The following is a 17,328-nucleotide window of genomic DNA, read 5'->3' on the forward strand; positions in this document are numbered from 1 at the left end:
TTTGAGAAGTGTGATGCTAAAATCACAGTTGGAGAAGACAGTAAGACTTCATGATGCAGCAAGTGCAAATGCAACCGAGAACAGTGAATCTCTAACTCAGCACAAACTTGATCTCTTTTTTTCCTAAACACTTTATTTCTTTTGGTTCACAAATTTAACCATTTTCCATATTCCCGGATGTAGGACTCTTTGACCTTCTCAAGTGTTGTTTTTTTTCCATTTGTTTCATTTTTCTTCAAGTGGTGTGAGCCCAAATGTATAGTTTTAGGTTAGACAGACTGTCTCTAAGTCTCTAATCTTCATGTTCCAAATTGTCCTGAGAGAAAAAAAGAGAAATTCTACTGAGGAATTTTCAACCATAACTTTACATTGCATGGAGTTCAAAAGTTTCTACTGCAAACAGCTATCAAGATGAAACACAGCTGAGAGCAGACAGCAGTGAGAGGAGTTCCTTCTTTGGGCAGTGAAGGAATTTATAAGTCACAGGGGGGTGTGTCATGTGTCTGCTCTCATTACCTGTTTAGACAGGTAGATGGTGAACCTTGCTTCCTGAAGACACTGAGAATCGAGAATTGCTACATTCTAGAGAGGATGCTTCTGTCTAGTCTCCAAGTGGGTCTCATTAAGTATCCTTCTGTCTGATCTTCCCCATGATGAATATCTATTATAAGTCCATTCACACACTAGGATCCCCAGGAGAAACAGTTCTTTGCCGCCCTCCCAGAAACCCTTAAAAACAGGACATCTGTCTTCCCCTGCTTGGTGGCTGCCATACCCTATCCATAGGAAATTCTGGTGGGATTGGAGTGTGTTTTTTTCCTCCCCAATTCTTTCCTTTCCTGAGAAAAGAGAAATGGGTCAAGGTTCTTCTCTCTATGTCTACAAAATATATACTCCTCAAGATAAAAGAATAATTATTATTGGGTTTTTCAACACAGTTCTCAATGTAACTAAAGATAAACATTTCAAGGCTTGTTAAGTTTAAAATTTTTTTGACTGACTAGTCTTTGGCTTTGGAAGATGAGAATCAATATGCAAGCAAAACTGCTGGTTTTTCTTAAAATCTTAAAAATTTGTATTCCAGATAGGAACTAAAATTGAACCTATCCCCAAGCTCTTTGCTTAATGTTAGGTTTTATTTGGAATAGTGTTTTTATTTTATTGTGGGTGAATGGGTGTAATACCTCTGTCAGAGAGCAAAACTATGGGCAGGGCTTTAAACAACCAGAGATGCTATTAAAGACAGCTTTGAAAAGTTTTCCATTTTAGAGATTATGTTAGCCTGTCTTCTCAAGATAGCAAGGAAGTTGAAGTATTAAAAACAAAAAACTTCAATTTACATGTCTGCCCAAATTTTGGAAGAATATCATGAAGTGCAAATAAGGCAATGATAAACTCCACCAATCCCCACACACATATTCTATTATAAATAATTGATTAAAGTAAGGCATTTAAAAGTTTTGGACAGTTGAATTAATTGACTAACCTTGCAACACACTTGATATTTTAAAATCGTCATGAAAGGAAAATTTTTTGCTGATGAAATCAATTAAAAGATGTAAAATCTATTTTCAAGAAGTTAGCCTTTATTCTAAATGCTGTCATTATTGTTCTCACAACAAATAATCTGAAACAATCTTCTGAACCCAAAAGCTATATTTGATTGTTAATACTGTTTTCCACCTGTGAGAAAATAGCTTCTCCCTTCACAGTACCGAAGCATGATAACTAGGAGTAATTTTATTATATTATCCAATTAGTTCTTTAGAGTTCTTTTTCTCTTTCCAATTATACTATAGTTGATGAGACAAAGATCATATTTTCTCCTTTTATAAAATCCTCTAGAGTGCCTTTAGCAACACTGGTCAGACAAGATAATTAAGGGGGGAAAAGCCAATTGAATAATTAAGTAAATAAATGATTTGAATTCTTCCCAAATTTATGAAATAATTATGATTATTGAGTAAAAGAGACTGATTTAGTTAGGAACATCATATGTTATACCAACGTTCACTCAACCTAGAATAGGAAAAATAAAATGCCCTAAACCGGTAGAAATCCCAAACTTTAAAAATATTTTGTTTGCAGTAAAGAATCACAAATTCTTCACCACATGTACTGATATTCCCTAATGTACTTATTTAATACATGTATTAATGTATTTAATACATATATTAATAAATGTATCTATTAAATGTATTTATTTAATGTATTTAAATAAAAATTTAAAGAGATAACTGTCTAGAGGAGGTTAAAATTTTCATAAATATTAGAAATCCAATAAGCAGCAAGGTGAATTGAAATGTTTTTTTTTTTTTTTGCATTGCATTGCACTGCATTGCAGGAGTAAAGTACAATGAAGACTAAACTCTGGACTCAAATCTTTCTTGCACTTTGAAAGCACCAGCCCTAAAAATTAAAAAAACATAGATCTCAATCTTTAATATGATACACTGCCTGTTTACACAGATAATTCCATTCTTATGCCATTTTTTCTACTTGTCAAAACTATTTCCCTGGACTGCAAATAAGCACAACATCAGGTGGGTGACAAGGTATGTTTCATATTTCCATTATGTAGTTATACATGCCTCTTGGGTGACTTTCTTGTCACTTGCAAGTTATACCATTCTTGTTATTTTTAAAAAATTAAAATTAAAAGCTGCTAACATGAAACTATTTTTGTAAATGTCACCAAATGGAATTTCCTCTAAAGATCAACAGCATCATCACACAATATGCCTAAAAAGGGAATGGTATTATTCATGTGTCACTTAGAGCCTTTTACATATTAAGTCCACAGCCAACAATGAAACAGAGGACTCAAGGAACTTTTCTAAAAAATCTTCTGACCAAAATGAGTTATTAACATAGCATATTTAAAAATATCTTCTCTTTGTTTGTCCATTCAGACTGATACATAATGTCCCCAAATTTACACAGTCCAAATTCCAGAGTGATCTAAAGGTTTTACCTGAGCAGTAACAAAACAACCAGTTAACTTAGAGAAAATAAAATCTTCAAAGGATTCAACTGATTGAAACTGCATGGAGAAAACTGGGTGATTACACATTTCCCTTTCCAACTGCATGTGGTGTGTTCTTACGGCAAATCACAGGGACTAAATATTGTTCTCCATTGTGCACCCGCGAGATACCAACAATTACACACTGCAGCTGAGTGCCAAGGCTCATGCCTAAAATTAGTGTCAAAATGAAAGGACCAAAGAAAGTTAGGGTTAAAAGGGAGGCAAGCTCATCCTCTGCATTTTACCAACAGCAACACAGCATGAGATAAGCAGATACGCATTTGGAACAGTTTCATATTTGGAACTCTTACTGACAGTTCAGCCGCAACTATTACAATACTGACTGCAGTAATGTTTCTTGTTTCTTAAGAGCAGGATAAAGCCTCATGGCCCAAGCTGCATCCTCACTTATCTCAATTAGCTTGCAGGGATGCCCAAAGAATGGGGATGCTTCAGCAGAGGACCTCCATATAAATTAGAGGGTGCACATCGGCCATCATGTTCAGTGGTTCAGGGTGCAACCTTTCCAACTTGCTTCACCCAAGAAAATTAGTACATGTTATGTATGTATCAGGTATGAATAATACCTTCTTGAAGTAAGCCCTATATTCATATCTATGTACACAAGTCATGACTCTTATAGTCAGTAAAACAGCTCCATGGCAGAGGTCAGATATAGTAGTTGCTTTAAGAAATATCCACCTGTATTTTCCTATGAAGTACACTTCCTAACTTCAGCAGTTGAGTTTGAGAATCTGTAAAAATAAAGACATAAATATTTCCCTTGAGAGTTCAAGGCTACATTTTTTAATACAATTGAGTAAAAACATAAGTAAGATTAACCAGAAGAGCTGCTCGTTGATCTAAGAGATTTGTGCGAGGAGTTTGAATGCTGAATTTGAATTTTACTAAAAAAAAAAAAATCCTAACTAATAAAGCTTTATGTTGGTTAAGAGACTGGCTGTTTTCTGATTGGGAGGGGGTGGGGAAAAAAAGGCAGGGCCAGCAACTTCTGTATTGTGGGCCTTAATAGTGATGAAAACATGTATAAACAGGACACAATTGTATTTTCTCTTAGGAACATCAGAAAGTTCAGTATGTATCTCAAGGATATATATTGATACAAGTGACAGTTTATTCTCAGAAGAAGCAAAAATACATGAAAGTAAAGCTTATTGTGTGTAGCTATATAACCCTTAACAGGCTCTCCAACCCTTATTAAATATTTAAAGTTCTTTGAATGCCCTGGGCTGTAAATTTGGAAATATTATTTTGTTTTTCTCTGTGAACTTTCTGTCTGTTGTCCATCTCCCCCTCCTTGGTCTCTCTTCCTTATATCCCCACCTCAAGTGTATATTAGCTGTATGATCTATGCCAGGCACTGTAATGGGCAGTGGGGCCCCTGCTGCCAAACTTTCCACTCTTAGCTTTTCTACTTTCTGATTTTACTGAGGATTCTCTGAACTCTTTGCCAACATGTCAGTTGGGCACATCTATAAACAGCGAAGTGACTGGGACACAGGAAATATGTGAGATGTTACCCAGCCACAAGCCACTTTACTTATTACAAATGCCACATGTCAAATGATCAGCACAGATAAAAGAATCTTAGGAGTTCATTTCTAAGACAGGCTTCATAGCAACCATTGGCTTTGACCCAGACACTGAAGGATGGGAGGCAATGAGAAAGCAGCAGAAAGTGTTTCAGGTGCAGGACTCATCAGAGAAAATGCAAGGCAAACTTTGTGGGGGCAATGAGCAGATCAACCTTCCAGTGTAGAAAATGCCTGGCTACAAATAGACAATAACACAATCGAAAAAGAAAAAAAAGACTGAAGTCAAATGGTGAGATTTCTGAAGAAGTTTTGAAATTTTAAAATGTTATCCTATGGGTTCTGGGGAATCCATAGATGCAAAGGAAAATAACATAATGAAAGTGTCAAAGTGCTTGTGCGTATCTGCGTAAGGGCAGAGGTTTGCCTCTTAGAGACGTTTTTTTTTTCTAAACATATTAAGCAGCCAAGGCCATCATAAATGCTCAGTAATATTTGCTTAGTGACTAGAGGAATGAATAGAGCCTGAAAGACCTGGGGTTTAAGTCATCTTGGCTGCTTACTAGCTTGCTGACCCCCAGGCAGTTACTTCTTAAAGCCTCATTTTCCTCATCTGCAAGGAGGGTCAATGATGCCACCTTTCTCATAATGTAATTGAAAGAACAAAGATAAAGAGCTTAGGAAATTGACTGGCAAACGGAAAAGAAACGTTAGCCACTAAGAATTAGAGGTCCCTTAAAATAGAATCAGAGGCATTGGAAGAAAGCATAAAAAGCGATAAATCCAACTTGTTTGCTGCATCGTGGGCCTGAATATCAATAAGACAGCTTATTAAAACTCACTGTGACTGTTTTGCCAATATATTCTTCTAAACTGGTATATATGCCTAGAATTTACTTTAAGCCATCTAAAGAAGAGGCAAGAGAAATACAAGTTCCAAAATGATATGGATTGTGACGTGATTGATCGATGATGTATGAATAATTGGTGAGCTTGCTATCATCTGCAAAATCAGGCAAATAATGAATATTGAATCATTGGAGAATATTAAATTAAGAGCTACATACAGGGTAGGCCCTGAATCAGTGTTGGTGGAATGAATGAATGAATATTTTCTAAATCCTTATGGAAAGATAGTGCTATAATTTACTAGATACCTATGTTTCAAACTTCTAGCAAACTGAATTTGTCTTCAAGCATTTCCTAAAAATCCAATATTTTTAAAGATGTCTGTAGTAAATTATGTTAAAACCCTTAAGATTGTGATAGTTAACTCTACACCATATGTTCCTGACCATGGTAAGCCACCTTGTCTTCCTTTCTCTAAGGACACTCCTAGCCTTATGGTATATTTTAGTCTTTACTTTTGGACTGTAAACTCAATTGTCAGAAAAATGCAAGAAATTCAAGGATTTATGAATCATTGTGATTAAATAATGCCAAACAACATTAAGAATACAAATAATGGCTTAGAGACATAACTAAAAATGGAAAAAGGTTCTGTTTACTATATGGTGTAGGATCATAAAGTCCAAAGCCTTTAGAAGGACTTGGGGCCATTATGAGTCTATATAGGCCATTTTTTTTTATTAAAAAATTATAAACACCATTAAGCAAATTACAATTTTCAAATTTTAAAATCTGAATAAGTTTTAAATGTTTCAGTTAATTATTAGTGAGTGCTAGAGTATACAATTCAGCTTTTTAGAAAAACTTTTATTTTCTCTAATCATGCTGGTATCATTTAAACAAAAGTATTTGACTGTTGGCTGTGCAAATTAAAATCTGCTGTTGGATCTTGGACGTGATTAATCAGTAGATAAAACCTTCCCATGTGCCCTTGTCACCATGCTTGGAGAGTAAGTTGGGGCAAGCCCGATAGCTGTCTAAAAGGCCCCTCCCTTCCCCGTTCTTTCTCTATAATGAATTTCCCTGCTGATGGTCAGTGTCATTTACAGCTTGTCACCTGGCAAACTATTTTGTGGAAAATAAACTCATGTAGCTGAAGGAAAGATTTTACTGAATTATACAAGTAACTTGCCACTACTGGGAAAATCCTATATCCTAAAATCAACCCCTTGAACAACATCCCAAGGCCATCTCAACTCTTTCAGCACTTTATACACAATTTCTAATAAAACAAGTTTGGTGTTTTCTTTTTTTTTCTTTTTTTTTTTAACCCCAAACTCAGACAAATAGTTCAGACAAATACCTTCAAAGTCAATACAACTTTCTAGGTGACAGAATAATGTTATACCAAAAAGACAAAAACCAAAGCTATAGGAGGCAGAAAGCAACTAAGAGGAATCTATAACCCTGCAACACTGGTGTGTTGAAAGGAATATTAATTACAAGAAGAAACCAAACTTGGGAAAATTCAATAAACACATTAGAAGAGGATAATAATCTGATACTAGAGCATAATTTTACTTTAAAAAATGTACTTATGGCATGTTAATTCAGCAATAATATTATATTCTGACTTTAAATATTCACTACAGTCGAGTTAAATTACATAAATTTTTTCTAATTAGCATTTAGAACAATGCAATTTGAAAGCTAATGGCTTTGTGTAACATACACAGAAAAACTGATTTAAGGATTTCATTTTGACTTAACATGAAAATTGATCTAATGTGTCACAACTCCAGTTCTCAAAAGATTTCTTTAAAAGCCATATGCTTAACTTAACTTGTGTCTACATCTCCTGAAAGAATTGAGGTGCAAAGATTTTTCTGGTAACATTAGGTGCAATCATATAAGTTTATATACTTACACTTACCTATTCGATAAAGAGATATAATAACTGCGTATTTTACACATATTTTTTATTTGTTAGCACGTTTAAAATTTTTTAAAAATACATGATATCTGGAAGAAAAATCAAATTAATTTTGTGATAATGGCCAGTAACAATATTTATTCCTTCTCTTTCCTCAGCCTTCCCTGACTTATATGAATGACTGTTTTTTCTTCTTTAAACCACAAACTATCATATGTAATATTTAATATGTTCCTTTAAGATACACCTAAATATTGTAAGGAAGTACCAAATTAAAATGGGAGGAATCAGGAAATACTATTTTGTCTCAAGAGTTCAGTACAATTGCTTCAGCTGAGATAAATTCATGAAGACATTTCTAAAATACTTCTACATAAGGATAAAATGATTTCTATGTAAGAAACAATCAGCAGCCAACATTATTATCACCAGAAAATTGTAAGCTAGAATGAGCAATAAAAACATTGTATTTGGAATGAGATATTAGACAATAGCTATTAAAATATTTTACTCAATTTCTATTACACCTTAAAATGAAAGTCATCAAAATGTCATTACAGGCCTGTTCCCCAGATTCTTCAGAGACTGAATTTAATCATTTCAGGAAATTGAGTGCTATTCGACATTCACTTAAATCTTTTGAAATAACAGTAAAGCAAAACACAATGTGAAATTTATAAGACACTTTATATTAAAATATGTCCATATACACACATACATACATACCACATCCTGGGAAATATGTGCCTTCCGATACCTGGAATTCAATATTCCTCGTGAAATTAACCACTCATACAATGCATTACCTTCAAGAAGACCTAAGTAAGAAACCCAAGTTAAGAAGCCACAATTAAGCTTTGCAAAACCTCACTCTTATTAAAGCGCTAAAGTAGCAGTTAAGTAAAAATATCTTCAAAAATCAATTTTTCTTAAATTACATCCACCAAAATTATTGCCTGTTCAACAGAACATAGAACTTTTAACTGCTGTTCAACTAAAGAGCTAAACATTAGTTGAATTAGTCCAATTACACTAATTAATGCATCCTTGTGTGTATTTTCAGAAAACTAACACATTTTGAAGAATTTTTAAGCTGGAAGAGACCATCTATATCACCAAATCCTGTTTTCTCTAACCAGCTCTAGAAACAAAGTCTACATAAAACAGATAAAGATTATTTTAATTGATCCTCAAATGACCATTTTCTCTAAAATATAAAAATCTACTTATTCTCAAGGCTGAAAGTAAACATACAAAGTGTCTGGTTGTTTTTTGTTAATAAAACCTAGGCAATCTTTAGCAAATGACTAACAATAAAATTCCCTAAGAGAGTTTCTTCTTTAAACCTTTTATGTTTAGACCAAGGGTTTAAATTTTAAACACTCATTTAGAAAGCAGTTTTCTAATGTTACTGGTAAGAAGTACACGGAAACGGTTTGAAAATTGCACTTTAAAAAATGTTTAATTTTTACCTTTCAATTCCAGGAGGATGCCACTTCTTATGGAACCCATTTTTCCTGGAGATACTCAGTGTTGGCCAATTTAGAATAAAAACCATTAGCATATCACTATTAAAAGAGAAAACTACACTACAAAGCCGCAATCTCTCTTGGAAGGAATCAGATGGCAGTTATAAGCCATAAATGCCTTTCCTGATACCTTTTTGTTATCATCATCTTATTAGCAGACTGTGTGCTCCCCGCAGCATCAATTAATCAGTTTTTAAGGAAACGGGGAAATGCACGCAGGCTCATCTGCTAAGCACGAGCTGTATACTCCACAGCCTCTTTGATCACCAAGGCTCCTTTTAACAAGGTTCTAGAATGCAAGGACGTCCGGGGACCATTAAGTAAGCATGGAGGCAGAACGTTCCTAGGAGCCACCAATAATGGATACAACTTTCCCTCAAAGAGTCCGCGTGAAACTGAAGGCAACCCAGTCGCAGCACACCCGCCCGTCTATGCCTCAGCTCTTCGTGGCAGTTGCCAAGCGGAGGCCAACCCCGTAGAAACTACTCCTGACTTCTTAGTGCCCCAGCAGAATCCTGGCATCCGAAGAAGGCCTGTTTCATAAGCAGCCCCAACTAAAGAGAAAGGAAAGAATTGGAAGGTTTACCCTCTCATCCTCCGTCCACCTACAGCCGCATCATCCGAATCAGGAATGAAATGCTAACAGACAAGAAAATGAATGCCAATTTCCTCCACTTTGCTCCAAGTTTCCGAGGCCCCTCCACAATAAAAGATAGCTGAGTGTGGAGGCTGCCTTGTTCCATACCATTAACTCAGAACAAAACATATTTTTAGTGGGACAGCAGTGTTTACTTGTAAGAACTGATGAATGGTTCGTCACCATTTATCACTTGCAGACAAAGACGTTCAGCCACAATTTTGGACATAAATCAAGGTACATGCTCCTCAATTAAAAAAAAAAAAAAAAAGACTGCTTAAGTCCCCAAAACCACAGAGATTGAGGTCAGACTGGCCATAGCAACCAAGAACAGGACTTGGGTCTCTAGAAGGACCTAGCAACCGATAAATGAGTTCAGATCTCTTTTCATCTCCACTGGTGTGAAAGCCAAAATTAAAAAGATTAGATCACCCTGCACCCATTACAAAAGGCGCCACAATGAAAAAGTCATTTCCAGCCTTTGAATCACATCAAATAAATAACATTCATCCCTGCTATAATGAACAACTTTCAAAGTAAATTGAATCTCCATAGTACTGCTTTCCCTGGCTGCACAGTATTTACATAACAATATATCACAGGAAGCTCAGAATGGGTCTTGTAAATGGGGAACTCAGGATAAAAAGCATCTTTAGCCCCGATTACTGTATACTCAGACTGCTTTCCAATTCCCCTCTTTTAAACAATGTGTTGTATCAGGAACACAAACAATGTTTTTAAATTGTGGGAAATGAAAGTTTTCGGTACGTTTTTAAATGCCTGGACTCACCCATTTTGTGGGGCACCAAGAATGTAGAAATCACTTAACCTCCTAAATCCATGCCCTGGATTCATTTTTGTGACAAAGAATTCTCATCTCTGTATACACCCGCTTCTTTGTTCATGCCAGCAGTTTTTACCCCATCTCCTGAATTTTTCTCTATTACTTAAGGTGAAAGCAATTTGCAGATTTTCTTAGCATCTGTTTCATTCCTTATTTGTCATTTCCTCGAAAGTATAAGGTATTCTCCATTGTCATAGCAATGATATCTGTTAAGTTTTAGCAATAACTCCACAGAAAATATTCATCTTCCACAGTCTAATTTTGACAAAATTTCTCCAGGTTATTAACAACAACAAAAAAAATTAAGGACAAAAATCTCTAAATACTTAAGCTTCCATAAACTACTGTACAATTCAAATATTTCAAATGGAGTACATTCAAAAAAGAGAGTTAAATCTATGATAAAAATATATCCGCATAATCCTATCTTTCTGTAACAGCTCACGTAGGCATTACTATTTGAACTCCACAGGGAATCTCATTAATTTTTAAAACTCTCTGACCTCAGTACAGTTGAGTGTAAAAATAATTACAAATTAAGAATGAGAGAGCATCCTTGAATTCTACACGGCCATATGTTCTATGTTACCCAAAACATTGCTAACTATCATCAAACAGCATTTTTTCCAGATATGAATTTAAACAGCACGATAAATGTCACCAGACAGACATTAAAAAGCAACTCACCCTTCTGCCCAGCCCCGCTCACACCTCACCTCCGATGATTCTACTAACAAAGCTCTGAGAACACAGGTTTGCAGGCAAGTGACAGCAGATGATACTCTCAGACAAATATTTCCCTATCGAGACTCCTGCTTTCTAGCTCAATGTCTCTCTCAGCCACAAGGATGCAAAATACAAGAATCGGGGCATAAATATTTTCTTACCTGAAACTTGTCAGAAGGACGGTCCTTGGATCCTTGTCATTGTTGTCAACTCTGATGCCCCCTCTCTCGCCATCGTAGAAATTGGCTCCACTGTGTTTATTGCCGTGTGCCTCAGTTACAGCTGTGGTACTCATCTGCCTGCATAGAACCTATGAGGGGAAATGAGAGAGAGAGTAAGAGAGAGGGAGGGAGTGGATGTGTGTGCTTGTGTGTGTGTGTGTGTGTGTGAGAGAGAGAGAGAGAGAGAGAGAGACTGCTGACTTGAGACTAAGAACCTGAAACCTCCGGCCAAGACAAGCCTGAATAAAAATGATCAAAGCTCTGCCCTTCATCAGGAGAGCAGACAGATATTTTTTTCTCCTCCACTGAAAAGTGGAACTGTCATTGGGGATTCTCACCAGGAAAGTGCAGAGGCAGACCTTCTCCAGAGTGTCAGCGCTGCCCAGCAGTCCGTGCAGAATACAGGTACCTATTGTTCCAGAGACAGATATGTAGCCAGCCAGTCAGACTCTGACAGATCTCAGCAAACCAGTGAGCCTGCCTTCATTTTAACTCCTTATTTACTAGTGCTTTTTGGTCAAATGCAAAGGTCTTCTCCTCATCCACAAGAGAGAAACGGAGATGATGCAGATGAGCTCTGTGGCAGGAACTGACCCTGTACCTTTTACAAAGAAGGACTTTTTACTACTATTATTGAAATGCTGAATTTGAAGTAACTATCTTATTTTTTCTGGGAAGAAATGAAGCATTAGATTATATGGGGAAGGCTTAGCGAGTAAAAGAAAAATCTTGGCACCCAAGATGAACAGAACAGCCAGTCTTAAAAGGAGGGGAGCAATTGTGGCTCTGGAAAGCAGCCTAGAATATGAAGGGGGTTACCTGAGCCAAAGGGGTCCCAACGTTTTGCAGAGGGGTGTGGCGCACGAAATTCCTTCCGCACAAAAACTGCTCAGGAGACCTCTGTTTTCCTAGGGGTTGGAGTCTTTCTGGTCTCCAGAAGGACTAGACATTTGGAGACCCCATTAGATATTTCAAGCACCCCCCAAACATCTTCCCTCCTCAAAGCCTCACCATTGTCCTAATCATGCCCAAGGCAGTAAAATAAAATTAAGGAAGCTCAGAGAAAAATAACTTGGGCTCTGTTTCCCCTGATGGATCCTGAGATCCAGGGAGTACCTCTGATTCTCTAAATTCCTGGACCTTCTAGATGACAGTGGGTTTCTAACCTTTATCTTCTGTATCAACTGAATAATTTTATTCTGCAAAGTGAAAGAAGGCAAAATTCCTTGCATTTGATTGTTTAGCACTATTAAAAGGCAGGTAATAGAAAAACAAAAGAAAAAGCAGCTTCTCACTGAGTTAAAATAAGAGATAGACTTATGCACCCCGCAAAGCCTTAATCCACAAGCACTTTGGACTTTTTTCCATAAAGAACACTAATGTTATTAATTGTTCACATTTACGCAAGAAACAGTGTGCGTATTCTGATATAGTAAGTGTGCTGCTGAGTCTATAAAATGGCTATGAAATTCCTTGGTAAGACCCACACTCAAGCATCACTTTACAAAGCCAGGGGGGAAATACTCAAAGCTGTAGGGGAAGGTTAAAGCATGCATGGCTATTAATAGTAATGAGATATGCTATACATATTTACATGCTGCCCAGGAGCTTCTTCTAAATACCTAGTGTTGTTTTATTTTTTTTAAGAACCAAATAAGAGATTGCATCATGATGTTTCAAGACTATTTAAACAAAAGGAAAAAAAACAAAAAAACAAAAAACAAGACGTAACAAATGCAGTTCCCTCCTTTCATACTGTCTCACAGCCTAAATGGCAGCATTTTTAAACCAGTTCAAGTTAGGCCAGTTTACCTAGAACTCTGTGCAATTAACACAGAACTCTTTTCGAAGTTAAAATTGCCTGATGTGGTGACTTCTGGAAGTCTACCTCTTGTATGGTCTTCAGGGAGAGCCTCTATTATGCTCAGATAGGAAAGGATGTCAAGACGTTACCTGAACAGGGAGGAAAAGTATGCAAGGTCTCTTACTAAACTCATCTTCACCTATGAGACAGCAACAAAACAAGAGATTCCTGTAGCCTGCTTTTGCTAGGTGGAAGAAACAGACATTTTTCAAACCCATTTTAAAGAACACACATATCTTTGTAAGCTTAAGGGATAATCCAATTTATCATGACTGTCTTAATAGCAAAATAGCAGAAGGCCATTCAGTGAAAGAAAGATAGATTATAGGTACACATATAGAACAGAACTGGATCACAGAGGAGGTGACAGCTAGCAGGCAAGGCTCCCACGACTGCTTCTAATGCACCAGTTTAAAAGGGGCATCTAAGCTCTGCTCCTGAGCATGTGATAAGACTTAGGTGTAAGTACATTTAATTAGAGCATTACCCAGGCCCCATCCAGATGTCATTATCTTTTATGGTGGTTTTTTTTTTCTCTTTTGATCTTTCTGTCCAACTTCTGTTGTCTTCAAAAAACCAAGCTTGGTGTGCCAAACAGATTTTAAATATTCAGCTCTTACTATGTTTGAATATTGACAGTTCTCACAGTCGGGGTCCATTATTTTCTGGAAGCATGTGCAGAGGGTTATCAACATTAATGAGAGTCATGTGCACATGGAAATAAAAAACCCGAGGATGCACTCCTGCAAAGTGTGTGTGTGTATAAACGGAAATCAGTATTTCAGCCAGCTATACATTTTTATTGTTGTTCTTTTATGAGTGAGGGAAAAGATCACTTTTTTTTCTCAATAAAGTTCTTTGTGAGAACTCTGCTAGGATGACTTTGTCCCTGGAACACCCCTGAAGCCTATTACACAGCCCTAAGTTTATAATTCACACTTCAGTCCCCAATTTGCCAAATAATTCATGTCAAGCAGAAGTCCAACATAAAGTGCCAACTGTTTCTTGAAAGGAAAGGGAAAAAAACTGTTTCATGTGCTGGGTTTTTGAGGAATAAACCCATGAGGTGAGGGGCACCACTCATTAACGGTAGCAAGGGGTAGGCTAATTCCCCTGGTACTCGGCTGCGTCTCTCTCTTTTCATCCACATAACTTGAACACGGACATGCGAAATTAGGCTTCCCAGAAGAAACGTGAAAGGAAAACAGAATATCTTCATTATATTACAGAATAGTCCAATTTTTATAATTTACCCCCAGGACTTGCTACAGACACATTCAGTTACTCATTCACACAATAAACCTCATGCTGATAGAACTTCTGAGTGACTCTCCAGGAACATCGCAGGTAACCAGACTCCAGCAAAGTTAAAAATAGTCTCCCCACCAAATTAAATATTATCTAACTTCTCCACACAGTTATTTAAATATATAGAAGATCACCTCTGTGCATAATCTATAAATGGCTTGGATTACATATTAAAATTCTAATTAAAAGTTTTTGTCTTATCTCAGTTGGCCGATTTGAGATTAGAAAGTAAATTCTGGTTCAGAGTGAAAGCTCATGTGGAATTGAGATTTCTAACAGCTGCAAGTTGGCCATGCATGGCAGTATCACGAAGTATTTCTAATAGGACAAAAAAAATACAAAACTACAAACAACTTCAGAAACCACCTTTAGATCCTGGGTATTTAGTGCCATAAACAGATTCCTCGTGGATGTATTCCACAGAACTTTACTTTCTTGAGAGTTGGAGAGAAACAAAATTTCTCTTGTGTGAGAGGAAAGTATTGCTATATCCAAAACCAATATCTTAAAAATTTGATCATGCAACTGGCTGACTAGAAAACACACAGTGGAATATATAAATTCTCTTCTCAACATTTAAGATCCAAGATGGGATAAATGCTACTTACATTTCCATTTAATTCACTAAGTGAAAACTATTTCTAGGAGCACTGTTGTGAAAAGTTAGTGAAAATTTGTTGGAAAATATTAGAGACTACTTTACACCACCTAAATGCTGGCAGTATTTAACAGTTCAGCCATTTGGTAATTAATAGAAGGAAAAGTATGCATTTTTCCCTAACAATCCCCTCACTGCAGCAGAATAATACATATTATATAGAGTCTCCATAATCAGCTTTCTGATACAGAGTTTAAATTAGGGAAACATTTGGTTTCAGAAAAACTCCATGATATATTTTATTCATTAATTAGTAAGCAACCAGATATTTGGAGATAAGGGTATTCTGTTTTCCTTATTCTCCAAGAGCTGTTGGAAGTCACATCTGACAACATAGGTAGAGACAACAGAATGCTAATATTTTGAATAGTAACAAAGGAAAAACATTTGCATTGTTCCATGTGTAAAGGAAACAATATGTTTTCCATGTTTCCATAAATGTTCTCCTTAAGGGGTCTCAGACTTACAGCACAATGAGAAAAAAAAAATTAACATAGAGCTGATTGATGAGAGTTCATATTCAACACAAAAACATAGGGAAGAAGTTGGGAAACTCCCAGAGGAAATTAGGCAGAAAAGTTAGTCAAGATTTCCTCACATTTATTTTGTACAGCATTTTAAAAATCACAGAATATTCCCTTCAAGAAACTACAATTGGAAGTTCTGTTAAAAGTACCCTGTATCCTGTTTTTTGGGTAAGTTAGGACCTACCTGACTTCTCCAACAGCTGTTTGCAGAGCTTCACAGGAAGTGGGAGAGTGGCTGATGCCCCACAGCTCCAACTGGAAGTGCTCCCCTCTCTTCACTCTGTCACGTGAAGTCTTCCCATCCAAGTCTTTTGATAAAAGTCAGGATAAAGCATGATTTATTAATATGGTAAAGTCATTACAATCTTCAGGGAAAATGTTATTGGAGCTTTCCCTAGCTACTGCTGTTTAAGGAAGTCTTTAAAAACCAATTTAATTTCCTTCCACCCAGTCAAGTTTTCTCCACAGATAATTGGTTTTCATTATATGCACAAAAAGCATCAGTGAAGTCAGTGTGTATGAGGCATTTAAATATTTTCAAATGAAAGCCTGCACATATTTATGTTTGGCTACCCAAACACACACTTTCATTCGACTCTGTATCACTGACCATTTAACGACACCCTTTTAATACGAGAGCACCATGGAAATTGAAAAGGCTGCACAAACAGCCAAGTTAGTCATTAGTAATTGTAGAAGTTAAATAAAGTTGAAATGGTAGATGTCATATTCTTTTATTTTAAACAAGTATATTATTACAAAGCAAAGTGTTCTCTCTGCTAATTGTGCTGAATTTTTACATGCTTACAACTAGAATGCTCCTGTTTTTATTTTCAAATCCTTAATCATTTCACTGGGAAAAAAAAAAAAACTCTAATATTTTTTCTAATCATAATTTACACAACAGCCCTTTTAGGATTTATAGAACTCACCTCAGTATATTATCATCATCAAAAGTGTGTTTGAGATGCTGGTACAGAATCACTAATTGTTCGTAAGTACCTTGAAACATTAGATTAGCGATGTTTATAATTGTCTAAATAGAGCATGACGATATGAAATCAATTACCATGCACATCAATCTTTGACATTTCATTTCAATGCATTACAACTGTGATAAAGTTGCCATAAACTTTTTTTTAAGAAGTCACAGTCTCTATTGCCTGAGAATCTGACTAATGAAATAGTATTCAATTGCAAACATTGAAAAGACAAGCATCGTAGCATATGCAATGCTGAAACTGGTTTACTTACTTGAATTTTCATCTTCCTCTGAATTAAGGCTACTATTGAATTTGCAGAATTTCACACTGGAGAATTTTTCAGTGTCCTCTTGACCTCATAGTCCCTCCACCACAGGTGAACTATTATTAAATAAAAAGTTCCTTATTTCAACATCCATATAACTCTTTTAAAAGTCACTTAACTTCTGAGCATTGATGAGATATTCTGAAACTTCCTCCTCGACACAGGTGTTTGTTGCTGTCTGTTGTCAAATCAAATTCATCACAGCTTGTGTAGTCAGGATCCTTCCTTTTTGACTCCTAAGGGTCCAGGGTGCTGAAGTGAGAAGACTTCTCCTTGGTATTTATTTGCTTTTTGATTGAAAGGAGAGGGTGAGTGATTTTTTTCCCCCTTTTTTCTTTCAATT

The 17,328-nt window shown here is 36.2% G+C and overlaps 1 long non-coding RNA gene across 8 annotated transcripts in view; it reads right to left on the reverse strand.

Moving 5' to 3' along the window:
* The window catches only part of LOC113892773, a 173,539-nt gene extending 157,569 nt beyond the window's left edge, over positions 1–15,970 (reverse strand). Inside the window, exons 1-2 of one of the 8 annotated variants that reach the window (XR_003511132.1) lie at positions 11,659–11,813; positions 11,261–11,409 (exon numbers count right to left, since the gene is read on the reverse strand). This is a non-coding gene — a long non-coding RNA (uncharacterized LOC113892773). Of the gene's footprint in view, positions 1–11,260; positions 11,410–11,658; positions 11,828–15,861 lie in introns of those variants that run through there. The other 7 variants (XR_003511128.1, XR_003511127.1, XR_003511131.1 and 4 more) reach the window with 7 other exon arrangements.
* Positions 15,971–17,328: the final 1,358 nt, after the last annotated feature.

Source organism: Bos indicus x Bos taurus, chromosome 5, assembly GCF_003369695.1.
Source record: "Bos indicus x Bos taurus breed Angus x Brahman F1 hybrid chromosome 5, Bos_hybrid_MaternalHap_v2.0, whole genome shotgun sequence".
NCBI lineage: Eukaryota > Metazoa > Chordata > Mammalia > Artiodactyla > Bovidae > Bos > Bos indicus x Bos taurus.